Here is a 5,536-nt window from a genome sequence, read left to right as displayed (position 1 = left end):
CCCCGCAGTCAGCAGGGACACCCCCAACTAGACCAGGTTGCCCAGGGCCTCATCGAGCCTCTCCTTGAATATCTCCAGGGATGGGGCCTCAACCACCTCCCTGGGCAACCTGTTCCAGTGCTCCACCACCCTCACAGTGAAGAACCCTCTCCTCATCTCCAGTCTAAATCTGTTCCCCTCCAGCTTGAAGCCATTGCCCCTCGTCCTGTCACTGCAGGCCTTTCTAAACAGGCTCTCCCCAGCCTTCCTGTAGGCTCCCTTCAGGTACTGGAAGGCTGCTATTAGGTCTCCCCGGAGCCTCCTCTTCTCCAGGCTGAACAACCCCAGCTCCCTCAGCCTGTCCTCGTAGCAGAGGTGCTCCATCCCCCTGATCATCCTTGTGGCCCTCCTCTGGACCCTCTCCATCAGGTCCATGTCCTTCTTATATTGAGGGCTCCAGACCTGCACACAATACTCCAGGTATTACTTTGGCTTGCAAGCGTGCGTACTTTCTTAAAGGGTGCTTACTGCAGGTAGTTTTGGTGGAAGATACGCTTGGCTTTTCATGGGACTGCAAAAAGTTTATTGTGAGGTGCAAATCTGGAATCTGCCCTGGAATTACCAATCTCCTTGAGCTGCACAGACACACGAGAGGAGCCTTTTTCCCAGTTAGAAGCAGTTCTCAGCAGAGGGCGTTTGCGAGATGCGTGGATGTCTCATTCCTACACAGACTGGCATCGCCTCCCTCCCTTGGGCAATCACTGGTGAAGCAGGTTTGCCTCCCACCTTTCCCACTTGTGGCAGTCCCTGCCCTGTGGCGTTGCACTCCCAGATGCTCTCTCTCTCTGCGCTGGCTGATTTCAGCCTGTGCACAGTTTCTTTCCCCTTAAGGAGACTTACCTGTGGCTCTCTCCTTCTCCTTTTGCTCTTGTGCTGAGCACTGTGCCACAGCTGCGCCACGAGATTGTCTTGAGACTGTTATAATCTGAAATAACATCCAAAGAGTGGGATGGATTCTTTTGTTTGAAAAGAGAATGATGAACAGTTTGTATGTGGGGATCTGAATTCCGGCTGGTTTATGTCAGGGTCTGTGGATCTTTTCCCTCTCCTTTTTGTCTCCACAGGAAATTGTTTTCATGCTGTTTGAGTATATTCCCTTGTCTTTACACAGACATCTGTTGAACGACATTAGAAGCATAATCTAACTTTCTGTTCCTTTGAGCTGGAGACACTCATCGTCTCCAAAGCTTATTTCCTTGCAGTTCAGAGTTCTGAAAATATAGAGTAGATACACTCAAATAATGACAAAAATCAGGAGCATAAATTCCCACCAAATACGTTCCTAATTCCTCAACCTTATGAATTCCATCATTTGGACTGAAGGACAGGTAAAAATTGTTGGGACAGAAGAAATAGAAATCCTCCTGCGTGGTGTGCAACAAAAAGGTCCCACCTTTCTCCACACAAACTGCAAGAAGTTTATGCCAATAGAAGCTTTTAAAATGTTATGTTCTGAGCAAAAAGACTCAGCTGCTTGATGTCTCAGGTAAATCAATATTAAAGACATGCTGACTTTAAACTGTTCTCCCAATGGGAATCCTATTGATTGTTCACACATAAACCCATTTTCAAATAAATTAGTGAAAGGGCCACCCTCTGAGGTCAGTGTTAAAGACACATATTGAATCCAACCGATGGGAACCAGAAAGGCTGATTGGGACTGTTTGCAGAAACCTGAATACTGATGGTCTTAGAAAAGTTCCTGTATGCTCAGCAAAGTAGAGAGTACCAGCAATTGTGATAAATATCCCAGCTGACAGTAAGGCTGCCTCAGAGGGAATGTAGTTGAATTTATGGAAGAAATTTGATCAGTAACAGGAATCCCTTCCAGAGGAGCTCTGTGACAGTTCTTTGTGGTAAAGGTGAGGTCTCTGGCCTGATCTTTTCTGGGGACTAGCACTGGCTGGGTGTTCAAGTAACTAATCAGCATTATATGAATCAGTAATTTACACAACTGTAACAGATTTATAAATTCAGGGAAGTGAGAAGAGTCATAAAGATCAATCAATAGATACAGTGAGGTGTAACTTTTAAGAAGCAATAATACTTTTTTTGTTTGAGCCTCTCCTTGAATATCTCCAGGGATGGGGCCTCAACCACCTCCCTGGGCAACCTGTTCCAGTGCTCCACCACCCTCACAGTGAAGAACCCTCTCCTCATCTCCAGTCTAAATCTGTTCCCCTCCAGCTTGAAGCCATTGCCCCTCGTCCTGTCACTGCAGGCCTTTCTAAACAGGCTCTCCCCAGCCTTCCTGTAGGCTCCCTTCAGGTACTGGAAGGCTGCTATTAGGTCTCCCCGGAGCCTCCTCTTCTCCAGGCTGAACAACCCCAGCTCCCTCAGCCTGTCCTCGTAGCAGAGGTGCTCCATCCCCCTGATCATCCTTGTGGCCCTCCTCTGGACCCTCTCCATCAGGTCCATGTCCTTCTTATATTGAGGGCTCCAGACCTGCACACAATACTCCAGGTATTACTTTGGCTTGCAAGCGTGCGTACTTTCTTAAAGGGTGCTTACTGCAGGTAGTTTTGGTGGAAGATACGCTTGGCTTTTCATGGGACTGCAAAAAGTTTATTGTGAGGTGCAAATCTGGAATCTGCCCTGGAATTACCAATCTCCTTGAGCTGCACAGACACACGAGAGGAGCCTTTTTCCCAGTTAGAAGCAGTTCTCAGCAGAGGGCGTTTGCGAGATGCGTGGATGTCTCATTCCTACACAGACTGGCATCGCCTCCCTCCCTTGGGCAATCACTGGTGAAGCAGGTTTGCCTCCCACCTTTCCCACTTGTGGCAGTCCCTGCCCTGTGGCGTTGCACTCCCAGATGCTCTCTCTCTCTGCGCTGGCTGATTTCAGCCTGTGCACAGTTTCTTTCCCCTTAAGGAGACTTACCTGTGGCTCTCTCCTTCTCCTTTTGCTCTTGTGCTGAGCACTGTGCCACAGCTGCGCCACGAGATTGTCTTGAGACTGTTATAATCTGAAATAACATCCAAAGAGTGGGATGGATTCTTTTGTTTGAAAAGAGAATGATGAACAGTTTGTATGTGGGGATCTGAATTCCGGCTGGTTTATGTCAGGGTCTGTGGATCTTTTCCCTCTCCTTTTTGTCTCCACAGGAAATTGTTTTCATGCTGTTTGAGTATATTCCCTTGTCTTTACACAGACATCTGTTGAACGACATTAGAAGCATAATCTAACTTTCTGTTCCTTTGAGCTGGAGACACTCATCGTCTCCAAAGCTTATTTCCTTGCAGTTCAGAGTTCTGAAAATATAGAGTAGATACACTCAAATAATGACAAAAATCAGGAGCATAAATTCCCACCAAATACGTTCCTAATTCCTCAACCTTATGAATTCCATCATTTGGACTGAAGGACAGGTAAAAATTGTTGGGACAGAAGAAATAGAAATCCTCCTGCGTGGTGTGCAACAAAAAGGTCCCACCTTTCTCCACACAAACTGCAAGAAGTTTATGCCAATAGAAGCTTTTAAAATGTTATGTTCTGAGCAAAAAGACTCAGCTGCTTGATGTCTCAGGTAAATCAATATTAAAGACATGCTGACTTTAAACTGTTCTCCCAATGGGAATCCTATTGATTGTTCACACATAAACCCATTTTCAAATAAATTAGTGAAAAGGGCCATCCTCTGAGGTCAGCATTAAAGACACATATTGAATCCAACCGATGGGAACCAGAAAGGCTGATTGGGACTGTTTGCAGAAACCTGAATACTGATGGTCTTAGAAAAGTTCCTGGATGCTCAGCAAAGTAGAGAGTACCAGCAAGTGTGATAAATATCCCAGCTGACAGTAAGGCTGCCTCAGAGGGAATGTAGTTGAATTTATGGAAGAAATTTGATCAGTAACAGGAATCACTTCCAGGGGAGCTCTGTGACAGTTCTGATCAGCTGCCTTGTGGTAAAGGTGAGGTCTCTGGCTTGATCCTTTCTGGGGACTAGCACTGGCTGGGTGTTCAAGTAACTAATCAGCATTATATGAATCAGTAATTTACACAACTGTAACAGATTTATAAATTCAGGGAAGTGAGAAGAGTCATAAAGATCAATCAATAGATACAGTGAGGTGTAACTTTTAAGAAGCAATAATACTTTTTTTGTTTGCTAACCTTAGTAAAATGTTATTTAAAAAAAATCACGATGTCTTTTAAAATTTAATTCCTACACTGGAGAGCATGCCACGGACAGGCTGTGTATTGCTGTACGCCTGACATGATTTGCTTCTGATAATTCGGTGGTCAAACTCTTTCTCCCATTTCAGCAGGTCCACCATGCACTCATTTGCTTTCTCCATACACCTGTCATAAACTCACAGGCTTCAAAAGAACTGTTTTAATAACTTGAACATGCAGGTTCACTGCAAGCTCATACATCCTCCTTTTTGGGAAGGAGAAGGGAAAGAATCAGTCTGCAGGGAATGTTACTGGCAAATGCTGTTATTCCTCTGCTTTAGCTCTTTTTCTTGAAAACTTCAGTCCAGGAGGTCTGCCTCTCTTTCAGCATATTTGCACTGCTACCTACATTCATGGTTTTGGCTGGAAACAGCTGGGGCTGTTTGGAAAGCCTGTGCAGACACTAGGAAGTGAAAGGTATTGCCTCACTGAAAAGCGAGAAGCACCAGAAACAGATGCTACACTTCAAAGAGGCAAATAACGTTTATTCTCCGCTGTGTTGTACCATTTGCAGAGTAAGTCAGGGATAAAACACATCACCTCTCCCCGTTTTCGTAGTCAAGACTGATGTGTTTAAGAACCCTTTAGATGTGGTGTTGGGGGATATGGTGTAGGGAAGGACTTTAGAGTAGGGTGGATGGCTGGACTCGATGATCCCGAGGGTCTCTTCCAGCCTAGATAATTCTGTGATTCTGTGAAAAGCAACTTCGCTATTCCAACCCTAAAACTTCACCAGGCAGCTGATGCCTTTGAGTAGGCTCCGTTCAGAACCCGCGGCTGGATGATGGGAGGAATAAAATCTCTTCATCTCACTCCCCATCCATCACCCTGTATTTGAAAGTGTGGGGGTTAAGATGCTGGAAGACGGGTTTCCCGGAGGCGACCTCACCTTCTGCCCGACGTCGGGGGGCTGCTTACAGAGGATCACCGGCGGGAGGAGAGAGTGTGTGTGTCCCCCACCCCTTCCCCGAGCCCTCCCCGTGGCTCTGAGCGGCTGGATCCCCGGCGGGACGGCGGGCGGCTCCGCTCTCCGCCTCTCCCTTCTCCGCGCAAAGATGCGCCCGGGCGGATCGGGGGGAAGGCAAAGGCAGGAGGAGAGGCGGGGAGGCTCCTCCCAGCGCCAGGTATAAATGCGGGGCTGCGGGGCGAGTGAGGAGCGGGGGCTGGGTCCGCTCCTCATCCCCCCCGATTCCCCCCGTCCCCTCCAATTGCCGCTCCGCCGCCTTCCGCAGCCGCGGAGCGAGCAGCACCCGGCGCCGCTGGACAGCGCCCGGGGGCAGCGGGGACCGACGGACGGACGGACGGACGGACGGAC

Source organism: Calidris pugnax, unplaced genomic scaffold (genome assembly GCF_001431845.1).
Source record: "Calidris pugnax isolate Ruff unplaced genomic scaffold, ASM143184v1 scaffold57, whole genome shotgun sequence".
Classification (NCBI taxonomy): domain Eukaryota; kingdom Metazoa; phylum Chordata; class Aves; order Charadriiformes; family Scolopacidae; genus Calidris; species Calidris pugnax.
The sequence above is the reverse complement of the archived record's forward strand: the minus strand, read 5'-3'. Positions refer to the sequence as shown.